We start from the raw sequence: 23,807 nt of genomic DNA on the forward strand, positions 1-23,807 counted from the left end.
TATGGCTAAAGACTGCTATAAAAAGCAGAATGACATTATGAATGGAAAACTGCAACAAGGGAATTATGCATCTTCGATTAGACAGGGTAATGATAGAAATGAGCATTTGTTTATGGTGCAGCACATGAACAATTATGTGACAAGTGCAGAAGAAAACAATGATGTATGGTATGTTGACTCAGGTGCATCAAACCACATGACAGGTCATGTAGAATGGATGGAGGATGTAAGGAAAATGGAAAAACCAGGATTTGTGGAGACTGGTGATGATACTGCACATCCTATTGTGCAGATTGGAAAAATTCCTTTGTCTATGCAGGATGGGAAAAAGAAATACCTGTACGATGTATTTCATGTCCCGAATATCACCAAGAATCTGGTTTCTGTTGGTCAAATGGTTGAGCAGGGCTTGCAGGTCAGATTTAATCCTCATGAATGCTTTGTTGAGGATATGAAAAATAAAGGTCGCTTGATAGCAAAAGGAAAGAAGAAGGGCAGAATGTTTACATTGGATGCAGACATGTCTGAATTGAGTGCAGCAATGTTTGCTCATGGGATTGGTGTAGTTGCAGATATTGATATCTGGCATAAACGCATTGGTCATGTTAATGTACATCGACTTAAATCAATGCAGGCCCAAAATATTGTTGCAGGATTGCCAAAATTCAAGGTTGCAGAAATGCATAAGGTATGTGAAGCCTGTCAGTTTGGAAAACAGGCAAGGAAAACATTTCCTAGACATGTTCAAGAGAGTAAGAAGCCATTGGAATTAATCCACTCTGATGTGTGGACTACTAAAGCTGCATCTCTTGGAGGCTGTCATTATTTTGTCAGTTTTATTGATGACTATAGCAGAAAAGTTTGGGTGTATTTTATGAAAAAGAAAAGTGAAGTTTTTGGGCATTTCAAAACTCTTAAAGCTATGGTTGAAAAAGAAACAAGCCTGCAAATAAAATGCCTAAGGTCAGATGGAGGGGGAGAGTACCTCTCAAATAAGTTTGCAAGGTTCCTGCAGGAGCATGGCATAAAGCAGCAATATTCATGCAGTCATACCCCACAACAAAATGGAGTTGCAGAAAGGAAAAACAGGCATATTGGAGAGGTAACTCGTGCCATGCTCAATGAAAAAGACTTGCCAGATTTTTATTGGGCTGAAGCAGTTGCTACAGCAGTCTACATAATGAACAGGATTCCCACTGCAGCAATACATGGGATGACTCCAGAGGAGAGGTATACTGGTAGGAAACCAGATATTTCTCATGTGAAAATTTTTTGTTGCATTGCCTATGTACATGTGCTAGATGAGTTGAGATCTAAGTTGGATCCAAAAGCTGAGAAGTGCATCTTTATTGGTTACTCTCTGCAGCAAAAAGGGTATAGATGCTATAACCCTTCTACTCGTAAGTTTACAGTGAGTAGAGATGTTGTTTTTGATGAGATGAGTAGCTAGTATAAACCAGTAAATGTGATTGATGATGTAGATGCACAAAATGGTAATGTTGTACAGAATTCACAACAGCAGTCACAAAATATTAGTGGACCTAGAGCGTCCTCTAGCAATGGTTCACATTCTTCGCCATGGACAGGTAGATTGAGATCAGGAGAATCTTCTCAAAGCAATGTAGATAGTGGTATGCAGGTATCACGAAAAGGAAAAGAGAAGGTTGAACAGCCCATGTTTGATGTGAATGCAAGTCACTCTTATGTGGATGGTGAATCCAGTGGCTCAGAACAGAGCATTGATGATGAGTTGGGTATTCCTTCTATTGTTACACCTGGAGTAAGGAAGACCAGGGATGTTTTGAGAGCATCTGGGAGTGAACCTACTTTGCGCAGGTCTACGAGAGCTAGGTATCCTATGGATAGGCTGAAATATGATGGATTTACAGCCATTCACTATGCATATATGGTCAAAGTGATACAGGAACCAGAACCCACTTCTTTTGAGCAAGCCATGGGAAAAGAAAAATGGGAGAAAGCCATGGATGAAGAAATGGATGCCTTGGAAGCAAATGCTACATGGGAATTGGTACCTTTGCCTAAAGGTAAGAATGCAATTGGCTGTAAGTGGGTTTATAAGGTGAAGCACAATGCAGATGGTTCTGTGAACAGATACAAGGCAAGATTAGTAGTCAAGGGGTATGCACAAACATATGGCATTGACTATGAAGAAACATTCAGTCCGGTTGCAAGGATGGAAACCGTAAGAGCAGTCATTGCTATGGTTGCATCAAAGGGATGGTCTTTACATCAGATGGATGTAAAGAATGCCTTCTTGCACGGTGATTTGCAAGAAGAGGTATATATGGAGCAGCCACCAGGTTATGTGCATGCTGTTCATCCTGAGTTTGTTTGTAGGTTGAAGAAAGCATTGTATGGCTTGAAGCAAGCACCTAGAGCATGGTCTGACAAGATAGGACAGTATCTTGTCACTATTGCCTTTCAGATTTCCAAGGCAGATTTCTCACTTTATGTGAGAAAAACAGAGAAAGGTATCATGCTACTTGTCATTTATGTTGATGATTTGATTATGACAGGTGACAGTGATGAAGATATCCTTCATGTGAAAATGCTATTGAAGCAGAAGTTTGAGATGAAGGATTTGGGAGAGCTACGTTATTTCTTGGGCATTGAGGTGATTAGATCACCAAGTGGGATACAGCTCTTGCAGAGGTAGTATGGATTGGACATGTTGTCCAAATATGGGATGACAGGCTGTAAGCCTATTTCAGTTCCTTTGGAGCAGAATGTGAAGCTGAGCGCAGATGCAGGTGAGCTTCTGGAAGACCCTACTATGTACAGACGCATAGTAGGAAGTTTGATTTATATGACTATTACCAGGCTAGATTTGAGCTATGCTGTTGGATTGGTAAGTCAGTTTATGCAGGCTCCAAGGAAACCGCATTTGGATGCGGCTAGATGCATACTCAGGTATGTGAAGTCCACATTGCAGTATGGACTATTTTATGAGACTGGGGTTCAGATACAGTTGCATGGATACACTGATGCTGATTGGGCTGGTAGCATTTCTGATAGACGATCTACCAGTGGATATGTGTTCTCTTTTGGGAGTGCTGCAGTCACTTGGAGCAGCAAGAAACAGCCTACAGTTGCCTTATCCAGCACAGAGGCTGAGTACAGGGGCGCAACAATGGTTGCATGTGAGGTAGCTTGGTTGCATAAGCTACTTTATGATATGCATCTGCCTACAGATGGGCCAGTTGTCATTTATTGTGACAACATGAGTAGTATACACTTGGCAAATAACCCAGTCTATCATGCTAGAACAAAGCACATTGAGGTGCATTATCACTATGTGCGGGAGAGGGTTTTACTAGGTCTTATTGATCTAGTTTATGTCAGCACAGAGGATCATGTAGCTGACATATTCACGAAGGCATTGGGCGCAGAGAAGCTGCGCAAGTTCAGAGACCTGCTTGGTGTGCAGGAATTGGGATTGAGCTCAAGGGGGAGTGTTGAGATATCTAGCTCCACTCGTGATACACCAGGGTGACCGTTGTGTATTTATGTCACCGACTTGTCAGTTGCAGACGCGGTTGGTACACCACCCATGAATAATAGCTACATGATAGCTATCCTTATCTATTCTAGTTCGTGGCTCAATTAGTATGCCACCTTAGTTAGTTGAGTTTGGTTTGAGACCCATATATAGGGTTCTCCTATTTTCTTTGTAAGTGAGTTCTTTTGGCTTACACAACTAAGAAGAGGAAAACTGTTTTCAGCCTCCACCCTTGTGTGTATTCCCCCATTCTGCAAGCAAGAAAGATACAAGTGAGACTCCTTCCTTCTCTCCCACAATCTTGACAGAAAGTGCGCCGACCCCAACGCATTCGGATGCCCAAACCCTAGAATCGAGCAGTTGGCTGCCCCGAACCTAGGGTTCAGCGTTTGGCCTTCGGGCATTCGGCCACGTGCCATTTGGCCTTCGGGCTTCGAAATTCGCCCTTCGGGCCATCTAGCCATTTGGACCTCAGCATTTGGGCTTCGGCGGTTCGGCCCCTCCGAATTCGGAATTCGGCCATTCAGTGTTTGGACGGCCGAATCGGCTCGCCTGAGCCCGGCCATTCGGCCTCGGCCCTCATACTCGGCCCTTGGACTTGGCCATTCGGCCTTCGCCCCGACCGAACGAGACATTGGGGCATCGACGGTTCGGACGCCGATTCTGGGATTCGGACCTTGCCATTTGGGCCAATTTTGACCGAATACATTTTTTGACATTATTTTAATAATTTAAGCCCAACCCCGCATTGCCGACACTAGTGCGACCCTGTAGGTGTGAGAAAAATCATAGAAAACTTGGCCATGTGGCTAGGAAACCTACTAGAGTGTATTGTCGCAGCCTAGTCACAACCACAGACCAGATATTAGACCCCCACATACCTAAGAGACGCAGCAGAGACCCAGATTTTAACCCAGCAGCCATGTGCTGACCTCATACCCAGTGGCCAATAGCTGAAGGTAGCATTGACATCGCACTTGAGTGCCGTAATCCCGCACACACAGTAGGCCACATTGGTTGTGCACTGAACGCACATACACCACGTTGAGTGTACATAATTTGAGGATTGGTTGTAATAACAAGGAATACACTCGAACATAATCATTCAAGGAACCCACCAATAGGAGTGAACCCCAAGACTTAGCAGACAAACAGGGTTAGGACCCAGGAGGACGTTAGGTGGACGCGAGGATCTAGAAGACGACAACATAGAGGATCAGGCGAGCGCTGCCAGAACTACTCTAATTGATCGACGGCCTTGTGGAATTGGAGGCAGAAACAATGTCAGGATCAAGAGGCGACCAAGAAGAGGACTACGATTTACTTACTAGGACCATGATCCAGGGCAGACCTGTAGAAGAAGTGGTGGCAAGCCTCGAAGAAGAGAGAAGAGCAATCAGGAGAGCGCTAGAAGGCATAATTGCCTACAACCACGAGCAAAGGGCTAGAAAGCTACAGCAAGACGTAGATATGTATGAGGCTAGAAGGGTGCTAGACCTAGCTGGGGCAACCAAATCTGGACCGAACGAAGAGAGGGAACGGGCAGCAGAGGCTGACATGACATTGAGCAAACTTGTAGCCAAGTGACTCATGGACAATACATCTGTTGAGCAGAGTGCTACAGCCCAAGCCACCGCACTACTCTCGGGATTGGGAGTCATGCAAGGGGCTAAAGGGCAGGCTAGAATCCCTATTGTAGAAAAACATCTAGCGAAGTATGAGCCTAGCAGTGACCCATACAGCTTCATGGAGCAGTTCGAGCAAGTATGCGAAGCAAACGGTCTCACTGACCTTGCGCAATGCTCTCAAGATTTTGGCCTATGCTTAGGCGATAAGGGGAGAATCTGGTATTCTAGCCTCGATGACGCAGAACTTACAAACTTTGCTCGCCTTAAGGACCTCATCATCAAGAGATTCTCGAAGATAGGGTATTTTGACAACCTCATCGTCCGGTTGATGAATATCAGCCAAAGGGAGAAGGAAGACGTGAGGGACTACGTCACTCATGTGCGTAGCCTATTCAAAAGGATCCCTTTCAATGAACGACCTACTGAGAGGGCAATGTCTACAGTATTCATGATCGGAATTTGGAGTGAGGAGCTCTACAAGGCTTTGGCAGTAACTCTACCTTGCAACGAGACGTGCTAGCTAGATTTTTCGAAGAGGCAATACGTGTAGATGATTAGCTTAGGGAACGAAGCATGAGGACTACCAGCCAAGAAAGTGCAAATCAGAGGGATCCAGAGAGATCAACTACTTCAGGAGAAAAAGCAACCGTTAGTGTGCAGGAAAAGGGAAAGAGTATGAACCAAGGCCAGGAGATGGCGGAGATGAGAATGGAGATTGCATGACTGCAGGAACTAATAAGGAAGCCTGCGCGATTACATGTACAGTGTATATATTGTGGCGGCAATCACCTCCCAGCTGAATGCCAAGATCCCAGATCTAGGCCATGCTCAAATTGTGATAGATTCGGGCATGATGCATTGCATTGCAAGATGCCAAGGAGATTCCCATAAGCATAGCAGTACAATCCTCCGTACTTAGGTAATAGACCACCCAATTTCTTTGGGAGGGGAGCCCAATTGGCACTCCCTGCACCAAATGACTCAAGACCTGCTGTACCTAGGCTGGAGATGAACCCAACAAGTATATCAAGACCACCAGAGCCTTTTGTAACCCACCCACCAAGCGATGCTCCAGTTCACTATGTGGAAGAGCCTAGTGAAGAGGAAACATATGTCAACCCGTACATATCTTATGACGAGGAGGGAAACTGAGTCCTGATGGACTATCGACTGGTGCCGGTGATGGCATTAGGTAGAGGAAGAGGCAGAGGCTTTGGAGGGCCAAGCCAAGATTTGATCACATGCTAGACCTGCAGTCATCCAGGCCACATTTCATCACGCTGCCCAGAGAAGGAACAGGCTAACAAGGACAAAGCGGATCTCCGATGCACAGAATGTGGGATCACTCACCTGTTTCCTGATTGTCTAAGGAGGAAACCATCAGCTAACTCTGCCAACGTACCGTCAGTACCTCTGGGGTTGTTTGGAGTGGAAACCTTTGATAGTGAGGACACACCTATCCCACTACAGGTTATGACGCGACCTCAAACAAGGCAAGCAGGCATCTCTCTGCCAGGACCTAGCAATCTTGACGCAGCCTCGATAGGGAAGAAAAGCCGTAGGGAAAAGAAGAAGAGATCGGAAGCTAAAGTCGCACTAAAAACCGAGAGTGCTATGACTCTGCCTGCTAGAAAGAAGGTCTCAAATGCAGAGACAGAGACCTCAGCCCCGAAGATAGCCGAGCTAGGGAGTGCCAAGGTAGGGGAATATCCCCATCCCAAACGGCAACTCAAAGCTATAGCCAACGTCAAGGAGTGGATCAAGGATGCCCAAGAGCACCTCAAGTATGTTGAACCCATACTAGAAGATCCAATGGATGATTTTTCTAGCGTGAGCACACCAGTCTCACCCACAAAACCACAAACTAAAAGTGTATCCTTGCCACAGGGGGCAACTCAATAGCAAGGCCAAAGGGGAACTTACCAAGGAAGAAAAAATGCATGACCTAGGAGTGCTAGCCTTAGGGGAAGACAAGAGCCGAGCAGTCTCCTTGCAACCTTGCTGTCCACCCTAGTAACTCTAAGCGTAGAAGACCTACTTAGGCCGAATCCTTCTTTATGGCAGGAGTTCAAAGATTTTATGGAAGGACACACAGGACTTACGGGTGCTGATCAGCAAGATCATGATGCAGTTACGCAAATCCCAAGTCTAACTCTACACTCAACTCCTAAGTCATTGCACATCAATGCTTTCTAGGAAGGCACTGAAATGCATGCAGTCCTACCTGTTCTAGCCTTAGGAGATATGACACGGAAAGGAATTGTAGACATAGGCGTCAATGTTAGCATACTAAGCCATGCAGTTTTAGAGGCATGGGGAAACCCTCCTGTAGAGACTGCCAGGTTCAATGTCATGTTAGCAAATGGAATGAAGATAAGGCCATTCGGAGTCTTAAAGAACTGGCCAGTAAAGATTGCAAGTGTGCAGTTTTCCGTGAACTTCATTGTCATGAAGGGAGTGGACTACGACATACTGCTAGGCCGAAGAAACGCTCGAGTCATTGAAGATTGGGGGAATGGTTTGATCTTCCTAGGGAGCAGAACTGAAGCAGTAAGGGTGGAGATGAACACTTGGAAAACGAGCCCCGTTGACCTAAATGCCATCTCAACCCTGGTGAAAGGCGATACTCAAATGACCAAACCCTATGGATCACTCACTAAATATATTCCCTGCCCTAAGGATGAGCAGGATCGGATGCACGTCTTGGCAACCATTGACCTATCATTCTCAGATGAGGAAGAACTATATCGACAGGCTGCTAAAGCTGCAACCATGCCAATAGAGGAGCCAACTGTGCCACTTTGCATGATGGCAGGAAGCTCACTCAACCCAAGGAAACCTGTCTCATTCCATATCCCCTGCAATAAGCTAGAGCTTCAAGAAATCATAGAGTATTTGACAAACACACTGAAGGGCAACTTGGCTGCCAACCTAAAGCCTCTACGTGATCTGTTGACTAAGCCAGAATGGAAATGGACCAAGGTCCACGATCTAAATTTGTTATACAACTGGGCTTTAGTTACCGAAGACAAGGGGACTGAAGAGGAAAGCTTAGGCAATGATGAACGGTCTGAAGAGCAAGACTCTGACAATGAGGAATATGAGGATTGCCGCTCTACAGGAGATGAAAGTGAGGAAGGGATAGATACAGTAGAGTATGACACAGAAGGGAGAACGATAGAACAAATCAAGGCAGACCCGAGACCCAGGAAGGAAAGGACAAATTGGAGTGAAAAAGGAGTCATGCGGATGGAGTGCGATAGATCCTGGCTAGAACACATGGGAGCCGTGGATTATGAGCAAGCCGGAGTAGCACGACCATGGGTGATCCCAGTGCTCAAGACGGATGCACCTTCTGAACTACGACCCCCTGGGGAAACTCCTTCCTCGAGCGAGGGATGTGAGTTTAACTCGGAGTTAGAAGTCAACACTGAGAGTGATCCCGATATACCCCAACCCTCTAAGGTCAAATGCACAAAAGGGGACTTGCCAGTCCACCTAAGGCGCAGGAGATTAAAAGAGGAGGCCAGGACGCGAGCGAAGGGCTCAGAAGCAGAGAGGCAAAAGAAACCACAGGATCTACCCAAATGATTTACAAATTTTAAAAAGGGTGAAAGAGTAGTGATTTTGCTAGGTGTGAAGAGGCAGGGCCAAACTAGTGAATCGATCGAAGGACCCACCAAAGTCAAGGAAGTCAACTTGGCTGGGGAAGGCGAAAAGCCAAGACCTGTATTCATTGCAGATGATTTGACTGAGGATGAGGAGGCCAAACTTGTTGCAGTCTTACAAGAGTATATTGATGTATTTGCCTGGACATTGGAAGAACTTGAAGGGGTCGACCCTAGGGTTGTGACTCATAGTATCCCAATGGTCCCTGATGCAGTGCCAACAAAGCAACGTCCTTAACCCATGAATCCCAAACACGCCCATGCAGTAAAAGAGGAGATTGATAAACTCGTGAAGGCGGGATTCATATATGAGATTGAGCACACGGACTGGGTATCACCGATTGTGATCGTGATAAAGAAGAACGTAAAAATCTGACTGTGCGTTAATTACAAGAAAGTTAATGCCTCTACGAAGAGGGATAACTACCCTTTACCATACACCGAGCACATGCTTGAGAGGGTAGCAGGTAAAGAGGCCTATAGTTTTCTGGATGGTTTCTCGGGCTACAATCAAGTGCAAGTGCACCCCGATGACAGGCACAAGACTGCCTTCGCCACGGAATGGGGTGTATTCACCTACATTGTCATGCCCTTTGGGCTAATGAATACGCCTGTGACTTTCCAACGCTTAATGTGCACTATCTTCAAAGATATGCTTAGGCGCGAACTAGAGGTGTTTGTAAACGACTTATGTGTACACTCTAGTTGGGCCAAACACTTAGAGAAATTGAGAGTTGTTTTTGAACGGTGTCGGTTATACAACCTCTCATTGAACCCCTTGAAGTGCTAGTTCAAGGTGAAACACGGATGTATCCTAGGGCACGTGGTGTCAAAGAACGGCATCGCCATGGACTTTTCAAAAGTCAGTCTCATTGTCGACCTTCCGCCACCCAATAACTACAAGGGAGTTTAGTGTTTCTTAGGACATACTGGATACTATTTCCGCTTTGTACTAAATTACGCACTGATTGCTAGACCATTGTACAAGCTGTTGATCGTGTTTAAGTGGACTGAGGAATGCCAGCACGCATACAAAGAGTTGAAGAAGGCTCTTACCACTACACCAATCTTACGAGCCCCAGACTGGAACATAACGTTTCATGTGCACATAGACGCCTCTAAGTTTGCTATTGGAGCCGTGTTATGCCAGCCTGGTGAACACAACTTGGACTATCCTGTGAGTTTTGCCAGCAGGCAGCTCACAGAGACCGAGATGAATTATTCCACCACAGAAAGGGAGGGGTTTGCCATGGAATTTGTTGTAAAGAAATTTAGACATTATCTGTTGGCCACTCCCTTTGTCTTCTTTGTTGACCATCAAGCCTTGCTCTACCTTGTGAACAAGCCTTGTGCTACAGGATGCATAGCTAGATGGCTACTTCTCCTATTGGAATTTGACTTCTCTGTGGTTGTACGCAAAGGAAAGCAGCATTACATGGCTGACCATATGTCCCACATACCCACAGGAGAAGCCGCTAGACAAGGCATACCTGACGATTTACCAGATGCTCATCTCTTTAACCTGTCTAGTGAGAGAGAATTGTTTAAAGCTGATCTGACGCCATATTGGGCCAATGATGTAGTTCAAGTGCTGGAGAACAGATTACCTGAGAGACCAATTGAGAAGGCCAGGCTGAGGAGACTTATTTTGAAAATCCAACCATACTGATTGATAGCCGGCCAACTCTCTAGGTTAGGACAAGACAGTTTGTTGCGCAGATGCGTGTGTGAGCACGAGATGCACGATGCATTGAAAGAAGCACACGGCGGAATTGCTAGAGGACACTTTAGCGGGGATACAACAGCCCAAAAGGTGTTGCAATCCCAACTATGGTGGCCCACCCTATTCCGTGATGCTGCTAAATTTGTGAAGCACTACGACGAATGCCAAAGAACCAAGATGCCCGTGCGTAAAGATAAAATGGAGTAGACCCCTGTCATAGCCCGAAAACCCTTTGAAAAATGGGGCATCGACTTCATTGGACCTATCAGTCCCGCAGCATAGTACTCTTAGGCTCGCTACATCATAGTGGCAACTGATTACCTAACGAAGTGGGTAGAGGCAAGAGCTACAAGGAAGAATGACGCTAGAACCACTACAAAGTTCTTGTGAGAGAAGGTCATTTCACAGTTTGGGTGTCCAATAGAATTAGTCAGCGATCAGGGCACACACTTCATTAATGAGGTGATATCGTATCTGCTCTCTACTTTTCTAATCACTCACAGAAAATCCTCGCCCTATTACCCTCAGGCTAACGGATAAGCGGAATCCACCAATAAAATCCTAGTCAATGTACTCACAAAACTGGTATCTACATCTCGGAGTGACTAGGAAAACAAGTTAATGGTGGCCTTGTGGGCCTATCGTACGGCTTATAAAATGGCTATAGGACAGACGCCCTTTAGGTTGACTTATGGAACGGAGGCCATTCTGCCCTCAGAGTTTTTTGTCCCTAGCTTAAGGATAGCAATGCAGGAGCGATGGGAGGGAAGAGACGCTTGGACAAATCGCTTGGTAGAGCTAGAACGTCTCACGGAAACCCAGCTCTTGGCCACCCATGTGCTGATCTGTGAGAAAGCACGGAGGAAAATGTGGTTTGACAAGCACGTCAAACAACGCGACTTTGATCAGGGGGATCTCATTCTGCTATGCTCTGTGAAGGGTCACAAACAGAAAATGAAATTCCGTGGGCTGGGACCTTTCCGAGTACGCGTAATTAGTCGAATGGGCAACGTTGAATTAGAGACGCTCCAAGGCGAAGGAATTGGCTTTTTCAATGGTAGTCGCATTAAACAAATACTATCCTCCTTCCCACTCATTGCATGAGCCACCTATGTTGGAAGCCCCTATCAACGTCTGCATGGCTACTATTACGGAAATAAGAGATCAAGATGAAGAAGCAGTGGCACCCGCCTACTTACGAATCACCATCACTATGGAAAAGACCTATTCTTTTGATGCTTTGATTAACGAAGGTGCTGATTACAATATCTTGACGCATGACCATTGAACACGCATTGGTCAACCTAAACTGCAGCCCACCAACGCCAAACTCACCCCATTTGGGGGCAATGCTTACATGCTCTTGGGGAAGTGCAAAGTGGTCATTTCTATCGAGTCTGAACGTATACTAGCTTTCTTTCACGTGTTGCCTAACACAAAAGGGGCCGGTAATATGTCACTATTAGGTCGTACTTTTAAGAAGCAGACGAATTGTAATGTGGATTATAATCTAGATCACATCCATCTTGCTATAGGCAATGTGCGCATAGTGATGACTTTTAGCAAGGGCTGTTCTGACCCTTTCAACATTGTGAAGCACCCGATAGAAATCGCTACGACCGCACTTACGCTCAAGTCTACACAGAAGGATACTAAAGTCTCATGCCAAGCTCTAGACCCTAGACCCAAACCCACCAAGAGTGCTCACAAGGCCAACGAGTCTAAGCTCATATGGGTGCCAAAGCAGCAAAGACCGCCTCCGGGTAGACCACCCAAACGTGCTTCTAAACGCCAAAACAATCAGTCATCACGGCCTAAGAGGCAATTTGGACGCTATCCACATAGGCACACAACCACGCCGCGATGGATCCCCAAGGATCTCTTGCGAGAGCAAGGCTACTATGAAGGCAACCCATGGATTTGGGTGCCTAAGAATGGCAAGTCTAAAGGCTCATCTCCAAGCAACCTCACTCTAGAGAGAGAAGCTTGCAAACCTAGCGCCCGAGCCGTAATTAGCAAACCACTGTCAGCTGTGACCAATAAGTCCCAACTAAATTATCGACCAAAGCAATCACTAAAAGCCTCAAGCTTACCTTACTCCAAAGAGTTGAATACTTTCGGACTGTGCACTCAGAACCCAGCACAACTTCCATGCCACCAAAGCTTCCTACAGCACTTCAAAGTGCTTCGGAGTGCAAAGCCACACCCGTGACACCAACAATGGAGTCACTGCTGTCCAGCTCAATTGCACCATCACCACCAGCAGGTCTTAGGCATTCCTATGCGGTACGATCTTTCCTTTCCTTGGCTAAAGACATTGTTGAAACTTTGGGAGATGACCTTGTGACCTGCATTAAGGTGTTAGACCACACTTTCACCACATTTGTGAGGAGTTATGAGCAGTTAGACCTAGGTCTTCTTGATGAACCACTTGCTTTCGATGTTCGTGCATTACCATGCACTTGGGAGGAATACGAGTTTATGACTGTCAAATTCCCCAAGATTGCTGCTGAACTAATAGCAAATGAAGAAATCTCAAAGGAGCAAGTTGTTCTCAGGCAACTAATCACCTCATACCATAGCCCTCCTCGTTCTGCTCCCGAACAAGAATTACATGAGCTCACGCAACTTGCAAGCTCAACTTCCTCGTTCTTATAGCAGTGGTTCACTTTGTGGACCCAATGGGAAAAGAAAGGCTGTCATATCATGACAAATGCTGAACAAAGGATGGCAATCAAGACCAATGAGTACGATCCTACTTATGTAGCACCTCTTTCATTTAGAGTTTTGGCCATTACCCGGAACCAACACTTAGATGACCAGGTCCTAGCCCATCCTTACATTGACCAATTCCTTACGGAAGAAGAACTGCACGTTGCAAGCCACCTTAATACCGGAGATATTTTTCATGATGTCTTGACCTATATCTCCCAAGTTTCTGTACAACCCTGTGAACTCAATCGTCATGCTCAACTTGAGTACAACCCTGCATTTTATGAGTGGCTGTTGGCCAGAACACCCCATCACAATCACCTTTGATATCCTCACCACTTCGTTTAAATCCTAGGAAGGATTTTCATCTTTCCGAGGGGGAGGAAGGCTAAGAAGGCATAAATACTTGTTGGAAGGTTGAACTCAGTAGTGATCAAAATAAAAATTAGTGAGCAAAATTGTTCAAGTTCTTTGCATTCCTGTTTGCATATTTTTCATGCTTAGCTTCATTTAGCCATGTTTTCCTTTTCCACTTGTGATTAATGAAAAGTATTTTTGCTAGGCAGGAACCCAAGATGGCTCATCACGATCACGCTCATAAGCTTCCCTTCACGGAAGAAGAAATCCAAAAATACATGCTGAATCTGGAAATTCAAGCTTACAGATGGCTGAATTTCCGAATTGTCCACAACCTATCCAGGGTCGTGGAAACGGAGGAAGCAGCTAAGCAGGTCATAGAAAAGTGCAATATGACCAAGTACGTGGAGAAGGCGGAGCAAAGTGTGGATCATGCAAGGTGTGTTGAGTTCTTACGAACTTTCGACTCTACCTCCAAGACTGCCACGGTGACTGTGGGAAGGGGGAATGCAGCCAGGCAAGTCAGGGTACCCTTAAGCAAAGAACTAGTAGAAAAGGCACTAGGCCTGGAATCAAGGGCCGTAAAGAGACCAAAAAGGGATGTCTTCACCATGCTAAAAATGGACAGGAACCAGGTGTGGTCCAACGACGAAGTCAATATCCAGGACATCCCCGATGACGAAATCCACATGCCTGCTAAAGTCATGGGCACCCTCTTCTCCAGCCATCGATACACTACCTATATGGGCAGAATAAATGTGCATGTGCTCGAAAGCCTCGCAGCCAATGTACCAGAAGAGGTCGACTGGAATGAGTATGTAAGACACACAATCGAGAAGGCTGCCGTAGTGCTGGATCTAGGAAGCCAACCTGCTGGAGGTGAATCTCCAGCAGCAAAAGTTGGAAGAAGGCCGCCTCCAAGGCATCATTCATTGGATATGGAGGTGTACTAACCACCCTCATTGAAGAAGCAGTAAAGAAGGCAGGAGCAGCAGAGGAGGAGCAGGAGAGACCACCACCCTCACCACACTATGAAGAATCCTCTGGCTCTGATGAGGAAACAGAAACTGATGAGAGTAGTGATGAAGAATAAAAGCAAGAAGAACAGTGCTAGCAGCAGCAAAGAGAGCAGTGCACTAAGTGCTTCCAACAGCAACGGGAAGAAGAAAGGAGGAAGAAAGAGAAAGAAGAACTGCAAAAAGCACAAAGAGTGTCAAGAGCCCAGGAAGCAGAGAGGAAAAGGAAAGAAAAAGAGGAGGCACAGAGAATGGAAGAGGAGTCTAGAAAGGCCGAAGAGGAGAGGAAAAGAAGGGCTGAGGAGGAGGAAGAAGCCTTGAGGAAGAAGGAACAAGAAGATGTGGAACTTGCAATTCGCCTATCTATGGAACAACATCAACGGCAAAGAAAGCAAACCCCGCCCCAGGAGGATGAGAACCCGGACACAAGCTTGAACGTGCCAGATCCCATCCCGCCACCGATCGCAGAGGGCAAGGGCAAGGAGGCCATCACGCCTGTCCCTACCAATTTTGTGCCAACTAGCCCTGCTGCTTCCGTAATAGCCATCCCCGCCCCAGGAACTTCGCCAAAGGTTGATGAGAGCAATATGGTCACGTGGCTGCAATTCCTGGTGGAAAGGGAGTTGGCAAGAGAAGCGGGCGTGGCCACCCTAGTGTCAGGAGTGAAGAGGGCAGCCATGGCTGATGTGGAGCCAAGGCCAGAGCTTAAAAGATAGAAAACAGAAGCTACTACCACCGCCGCCACCATGTCCCATCCCCCACCTCCAGCAGGCCAATACAATGAGTACGTTAAAGAGCTGCTCTCGCAGCTAGAAAAGGCCAATGAAGAAAAGAGAGCTGCCATGGAAAAGTTGGCAACAGAGCAAGAATCAAGAGCCACTCTCCAGCTGGAGAAAACTAAACAGATAGCAGAATATCAAAGGGAGATTGCTATGCTAAAGGAGGAAGCCATCAATAGAGATGCAGAAGAAGCAAAATCCCTAAAGGAATGTGATGCTGCTTGGGAGGGAATAAGAAGAATCCTAATGGATCACCTCAACGAAGAGAGGAAGACCACTACTCACTTGCAGCGCAAGAACGACCAGCTCACTGTAGTCAACCTGGAGGCACAAAACCAGCTTGAGAAGATCAAACAGGAGACTGCAGAGCTAGACCATCTAAGAGAAGAGCATGTACGAAGAATGCAGGTGAAGCTAGATCAGCTCAATGCGCAGATCGCCAATGAACACCAGGAGTAGTCCCGCCTACACCGCGAGCTCGAGGACCAAGAGCAACGACTCATGGCTATGACCCTCCATCAGGGGGAGAGCCTGGAAGATATGGAGAAGAGAGCAAAGGAATGGGCTGACCACAACTAAAGGAGGGTGCGAGACCTGGCACGCCGATTGGCCAAAGCAGAAGGAGATAGAGCTGCCCAGCTCTCTATGATAGCCCAGCAAAACACTTTTCTCAACACGCTGCTTCACTCCACCAAAACAGAAGAGAACAAGGCCAATGATCAGCTGCAGAATAAGCTAGCCATTGCACGCAAAGCCCTAACAGTAGGCTTGTACGTACCATTGTAACTAGGAGGCCCGTCGCAGAGCCTAAAGGAGCAATGAAAATACCTTACACAGGTAGGCCTGACGGCGCAAGAAATCGACGAACTTGGCTTCACAGAAGAGAAGGTGCAAGAAGATGTGCAAGCATAAGGGGGTGGACTAGAGTTTGATCTCGGACCTCAGGAGGAGGACAACGTCCCACCACCCTCTCCTCCATGACAAGATGAAGTGCAACCCATTGACACATCTGCTGAGAGGAAGGCAGCTTTGGCTAAGCATAGAAGAGAAATGGTGGAGAAGGCAAGGAAGAAGTTGAACGTTAGACCTGTCCCAAGACAACCTGCCCCTCTCCCACCGCGCCCTGAGGACCTCCCCATTGGATTCCATGCAGAGTTGATCATCTGGGAACATCAGGAATGTGCCCGCAACCCCTTCGACTTGAGCTTCGAGCTTCCCACTACACTAAATAGAGTAATGCCCATTGAAATTGTAAACGATATAATTGCTATGGGTGCAAGGCTCAAGGACAAGTGGCTAGCGGAGCGAAAGGCCAACCCAACTGCTTGGGGAACCGAGGACCACGAATTTTGGCATGATAAAGTCCTCCAGGTGCCTAGATCGGTGGAGAGCTATAATTGCCAACCCACCTGGAGAAGACACATTTTATATGTCAACCTTGACGCTTGGATGGCATTTTGTAACACCCTCCCTTTTGAGAGAAACGACCCCACTTTCATGCCGTATCCTCGAAGGGTAGATGTGGATTTTAATCCATCCATCCACGGCAAGTTCGACTTCCCTATCATCTATAACACCGATAGCACCTCCTATAAAGATGCCCTTGTATTTACCCTCCCTAATTTGTACAGTTCCATAGATAGATTCCTTAGTGAGTTTGTCAAGATTGTGGGAGAGAAGGAAGGAGTCTCGCTTGAAGCTTTCTTGCTTGCACAATGGGGGAAGACACACAAGGGTGGAGGCTGAAAACAGTTTTCCTCTTCTTAGTTGTGTAAGCCAAAAGAACTCTAGTACAAAGAAATAGAAGAACCCTATATATGGGTCTCAAACCAAACTCAACTAACTAAGGTGGCATACTAACTGAGCCACGAACTAGAGTAGATAAGGATAGCTATCATGTAGCTATTATTCATGGGCGGTGTACCAACCGCGTCTGCAACTGACAAGTCGGTGACATAAGTACACAACGGTCACCCTGGCATATCACGAGTGGAGCTCGATATCTCAATAGAGTTCACATCCTATCCCGACCTCGCCTTCATAACAACCTGTAATTATCTTAGACTAATTAGGGTCCTAATCCACCAAGAGCCTGCACCTCAAGAATGCCACCTTCCATCCCTTTACTTCGACCCCAATGCCATAGATAGTAGCACCATGACTCGCCTCATGATGCACGCTACTCTTTTGCTATCCTTCTGTATTGCACTGCTTGAGGATATGAGCAATCGTAAATTCACATAGTGCAACCACCCTTTCCTTTCCACCACCACTCTCAAAACCCACCTCAATCTCAAGGGCTACTTGCTGAGCCACAGATTCCTTAACAAAGCCCTTCGCCCTCCACAATCCCCTACCCACCATTCGGATGACGAGGATTAAACTCCCATCATGCCCTTGTATCACATGCATCTATGTATAACCTCTTCAAAAAAAAAAAGCCACAAGGCAACAAAAGAAAAGGTGAACTGTAAAGAAGAGACAACAGCAAAGAATAGCAATGCCAAGGGATGAATCTACTACTAAGCAAAAATAAGGTAAGACTTCACATGATGCGCTTGCAACTTCCCTTTGCCTTGTTGTGCACCACAGTCACTACATCTAGGGTTTTCCCTAGCCCCTTCCCCACTTCACACTTAGGGCACATCAAGGGCAGGACTTTCAGACCTGTCACCCTAAGACTTGCACCGCACCTCCAACGAGACACGAACTGGGTCCTCAAGTGTGGGACATTACCAAGGGCTTGCCCAAGGTTAGACCCATCTCCCAGTTCCACTACCACGGGCACTACACGGAGAGGCAGACACACCCCTTAGGGAGTGCACAACTTTTCTTGTAGGTTATGTTCCTGTTTCAAGAACTGGCAACTCAGCTGAAGAAGATCACCCACGGCATCCTTTAATGACCAAATTTTTTTCCATGTGTCGGACATGACACTATTGCTCTTGTTTCAGGAGCTTTTCTACATTGGAGTGGATGGACCAACATGCTTCATGTTGCCAACCATCTACCTGCTGATGGCTACCATGACTAAACCAAATCAAGCAAAAGGAGAACTTAGTAATAGATCTACCATTGGTATAGATCTTGGAACCTCATCTTCCAAAGATGCATGCCTAACGTCTCAAGATCCACAGATCTCTTATTGATTCCACAAGCCTAAAGATTCTCAATGCAAGGGTGAAGATCTTCAATGTAGCATTGAAGATCTTGAAATCAAAGACAAAGATCTTCAAATCAAAGACATAGGTCTTCAATGCAAAGACAAAGCATACCTTTGTCAAGGCAGAGTTCGGGGGGGGGGGGGGGGGGGGGGGTTCCTCCAGGATAAATCCCTCCAATGCCATCCTCCTAAGGGATTGCTTATTGATCAAGCGTTTCTGATGCTCAAGGGATGACCAGCTACATAATTTTCACCAACCAACTGGAATCCCTATCAGCCGTCGCAGAATGGAAGCCACAACTGTGTGAGAAATGCCAAGCATCTTCATGAAGCCTAAAGCACGCTGGAATCTCTCTTGGTCATCATCATTAAACTTCATCACCTCTCATTCACACAATCACCTTTGAATCAGTGTCATCTACCTACCAGTTCCGCCTAGCAACAGACCCAACTAGCCCACTACTTCCCACCACAGTGCCATGGGACTGGCACTTGGCTAGGAGGGGGTAATGTTTACCGTGTTTACCGCAGCACAGAGGAGCGGGAAAATGGAGCAGAGGAGTAGGAAAATGGAAAAAAGGAAATAGCAAAAAAGGTGTAGGATAAAAGAAGGAAAGGCACCTTGACCGGTAACCATACCCTGAAAAATTTAAATGTTCGGGCATGACCCTCAGAAAGTCTCAGTGTCGCCCTGAGACAGCAAAAGAGTAAAAGGCACACCATTAAATGTGGAAGCGCTCCCGAATCCTTGTAAAAGAGTGCGAGGCTCGCTCTTATGCAAATTGTATGCATTAGTTGGGAATAGGATAAATTAGAATGGTGAAAAATGAGAAATGGGCTTAGGCCAATGGCCGGCCTTGTAAAAAAGGGGATGACCGTCCAAAGAAGGAAGGGCATGTATATAAAGTTCAAAAGTGAATGAGAAGCTCATTCTTGTGTGTGGCAAAAAGTGGCTCTCTTCTTCTCTTCTTCTTGCTTGTGTGTGCTCTTGAGAGAGGAAGTGTAAGAGTGTGAGGGAGTGAGTGTGGGGGAGTGAAAGATCAAGAGGGTGAAGCTATGGGAGAGGGATTGAGCTTGCCACAAGGATCGTAGAGCTACTGGTGTGCAAGAGAGAGGAGAGTACTCGATCAAGCATCGAGGTAAGCTCACTACACTCGTAAGGTAGGCATGGCGCGTCGGCTATGTGAGAGGTATCCATGGCCACTCGGCTTGAAATGCTTGAATCAGTAAGCAGTCCGTAGGTCCCGGGGTAGAGCATTTAGCTCCCCTTTAGTGGTCATAGTCGTAGTCGTGGTCATGGTCATAGTCGTAGTCATGGTCGTGGTCGTAGTTGTAACGTAGAAAAAGAGAGAAAGATGGAAGTAGAGGATAACAATTTAAGAAAGAAAAAAAAAGAGAGAGATGGAAGGAGAGGCGAACAATTTAAGAAAGAAAAAAAGAATGATAACAAAAATAAATTGTTTGTCGTAACGTAGACAAAATGGAAAACGATGAAGGTCCTGTTGTTCAAGATCGCAAGGCGTATCTTAATCAGCATGTCCCATGTCCTTGCTTTCAATGCAAGCTGGCAATTAGACGAAAACGTCGATTGTCTATAGAACACGTACGACGATTTGGCGAGTTTCAATCTGAGATCATTGATTAGGCGTTTGCGGATTTTTAGCAAACGGTAAGAAAAGTTAATATCAATTATGCATTGTACTCGCAAGCTAATTGAATACCATATACAATAAGATTGGGTCTGGCTAGCAAATTTTCTATCCACGAAGGTGACGTCTCGTCCTGAGGAGGAGTGCACCCTTTGCAGCCAATTAGAAGAGTTTGTGAGCATGCGATGGATGGAGTGCATGAGCCAATTCACCACTTGCAAGGCCAATCTATACCGTCAATGCCAAAGGAGATAGGCAGCCTTCCAGACCTACCTACAATCTTGGAGCCTGAGATGGAGGCAATGATCGATGCATTGATTCCCATGGATGTCCACACTTCTGATCCGCTTAGAGAGAAAGCATCCATACTATTATGTGATGGGTGCCGAGTATCTTGCCTGAAGACATTGCTTGCACTCTTAAGTGTGTAAGCAAAATACAGGTGGAGCGATGCGAGTGTGACCGAGTTGTTCAGGTACCTTGTACATACGCTTCGTTGATTTTTTTCAGCACTATTATTAAAAACATTTGTACTTTTTCAAGGTGTTTTATGATTTTTTTCAGGTTATTGAAATATCATATATTAGCACTTGTAAATACCATGCCTGAGTCTCGTGATGATGCACGACATATTTTACGAAAGCTTGGCATGGACTACAACAACATCCATACATGTATCAACGAATGCATACTGTTTCGAGGAGAATACAAGACTATGGAGACATGTCCAAAGTGTGGTGCTCACAGGTATTGACAGGACTTGCAAGGGCAAACCATCCCTCAAAAAGTTCTCAGACACTTTCCGCTTATCCCCTGCATAAACCACATGTTTCGTACGTTCGGCATGGCGAGCTTGACAACGTGGCATGCACAGAATAGGTCCACCGATGGAGTTCAACGAATATTAGCGGAGTCACGTGCATGGAGCCACATTGACTCTACCTTCCTAGGCTTTGCCTGAGAGCCAAGGAATCTTCGGCTCGGTCTTGCAATGGATGGCGTGAACCCATTCAGTCTGCGCTCAACTTCTTACAGTGTGTGGCCTATAGTCCTTGTCAACTACAATATCCCTCCATGGCTTTCTACGAAGAAAGGACATCTCATCCTTAGCTTACTTGTCCCCGGCCGTTACAAAGTCAAAAATATGGACGTGTATCTTTGTCCATTAGTCAATGAGCTTAAGATTTTGTGGGAGGAGGGGGTCACCGTGCAAGATATGAGCAAGCGCGATGGTTGACGGTCTGCCAATATTTGAGCCATTCTCATGTGGACGATGCATGACTTTCCGGGATTTGGAGAGTGCTCAGGTAAATAGGCTTCCGTTCTCGTTAGTAATATCTATATTTTATATCGTTCAAGCTTGTATTCATTGGGTTGTGGTGTTGGAACAGGTCTGGTTACCTCATGTTATCATGCATGTCCATTGTGTAGGCCCCAATTAGACTCCCAAAGGTCACGAACCATGAAGAAGATGGTATATCAAGGACACGTCGCTTTCTTGCCAGAGGATCATGAACTTAGGAAAGGTTTTCTTAGACGACCTCCAACACGTATGAACGCCGCAAGCTTGTACGAGCTGAAAATGGTCCACGCGGAGTCACATTCAAACGGAATGCGGCGGTTCTCAGTTTTCTACGAGTTGCCATATTGGACCCACTTAGAGGTCAACCACTTGTTGGATCCCATGCATATTTTCAAGAATGTGGGCAGCTTGCTATGGGTTCACATCACAGGAAAGAGAGACACTATAGGGGCACGAATGGATTTGAAGGAGGTAGGTAAGATGGAGGCGCTTTGACTGCAATTGAGTGTTGATGGTCGCGTGCAGCTACCTCATGCTCCTTGAGTTTTTTCCACTAAAGAAGAGCGCATTGTGAAGAAAGTAGTCAAGTCTATCCGCACTTTGACAAGTATGATGCGTTCTCTCAGGTTTTCATTTTCTAAAGATAACCAATTATCAGGGCTAAAATTCCATGACTAGCATAAGATATGTCAGGTTTGTACTACAAATGGATTGTAATTGGCATGCGCATTTTGCTATTTGGAGTGTAGCCATTATTCATAATGCTTTCTCATTTGTGGAAGTTTGTACTACCGATCGCGATCGCAGGATGTCTTACTCCAGAAACACACGGGGCCATTTACAAGTTGTCGACTTTGGTGCAATGGATCTCACAGAAGGAGATTAAGACATCCTCTATTGAATCCGCAAGGCAGGGAGCAGTGGAGATGGTCTGTCTCTTTGAGAAATACCTGCCTACCAGCATGCTCACAATACAAATCCACCTTCTTGTGCATCTTGTAGATGAAGTGGAGATTGCTGGACCTGTCCATATGTGATGGATGTTCTTCTTGAAGCACTTCATGAAAACCCTGAAATGCTTTGTGCGATAAAAGAGCTCGGCCAGAAGGTAGCATGGCTGAAGGTTGGTTGATGTCTGAGGCACTAGTGCATATTTCACAATGGCTACCAACGGTGGATCCAGACAACAAAATGCTATGGTCACTAAAGGACGATGATAGACTAACTAGAGATGCGGTGGTTGGAAATGGGATAGAAAAAAAAATGGATGCTACAATGGAGGAGAAGGTGAATCGCTTTTGTATGTTGCACCATGCCTCTATGGAGATGTGGCTCGCCAAGTATCAGATCACTAGGCAAGATCGAGAGGAAGTGCAATCTGAATTCCGACGTAGTACATGCCATCGACCTATTCGATATCCCGAGGATGTTAATGCGATGGTTGCATGGAGCTTTGACTGCAGCATCTCGCAAAGGGACAGAGGTCTCAATGGAGGAGTGGGAATTCTCGAGGGGATGTAGTCCAAAGGTAATGAGGTATTTAGGATTTTTCGTATCTATATTTTATATGTGACATCTAATTCGAGGTGACATTTTCAAGATGAGTCGAGGGATGAGCGATAAGGAGTTGTAGGATATCTTCACGTGCATGTCTCCAAACCAGATCGCGAGATTCAGAGACATGGCAGACTAGGAGTTGTCTCACACATCGTCAGGCCACTCTACTAGATCTACTTCAGCGCGATCGGATGCTTCAACTTCGAGCAGACTAGGTCAATGCTCCAAACTTGGGCCAGAGGGAGGAAGTGCTTCAAGGTCAAGGGGATGCTACAGAGATACAGAGGCAATGAGCCCGCGGTTAGCACGGGATACATGTGCGACTCCTCGCTCTTGTGGCGGTTCCAGGGAGCGTGGCTCAGGCTCAGGTGGATGCTGTGGAGGCACGAATGTGGTATCTCCGTCTCGTCATTCAGCTGGAGTTGCGTCACCTCTAGGATTTGTCACACATGTGGGAACGTCTACTCCAGTTACTCTGGCTTTTTCTTAGCTATCTGCAGATGGCACCCCTATGGGTGCCACTCCGATAAATATTACCCCGGTCGGTACACTGAATACACAGGGGTCTCTTGGATATGCCTAGGACCGTGGACGCAGGTGGGAGAGGACCCATCTTAGGCATATCCCAGGGGGATATGCCTATCTAGTCAATGATAGGTTAGGAGCCATCATCATGAATGATGAGGAGAGGGTGATGGCTCGTATGAGAGAGTTGTGTCAACAAGTTTTTCG

This window comes from Lygodium microphyllum, chromosome 18 (genome assembly GCF_053477565.2).
Source record: "Lygodium microphyllum isolate KBCC chromosome 18, Lygodium_microphyllum_v1.1.10, whole genome shotgun sequence".
NCBI classification, from domain to species: Eukaryota; Viridiplantae; Streptophyta; class Polypodiopsida; order Schizaeales; family Lygodiaceae; genus Lygodium; species Lygodium microphyllum.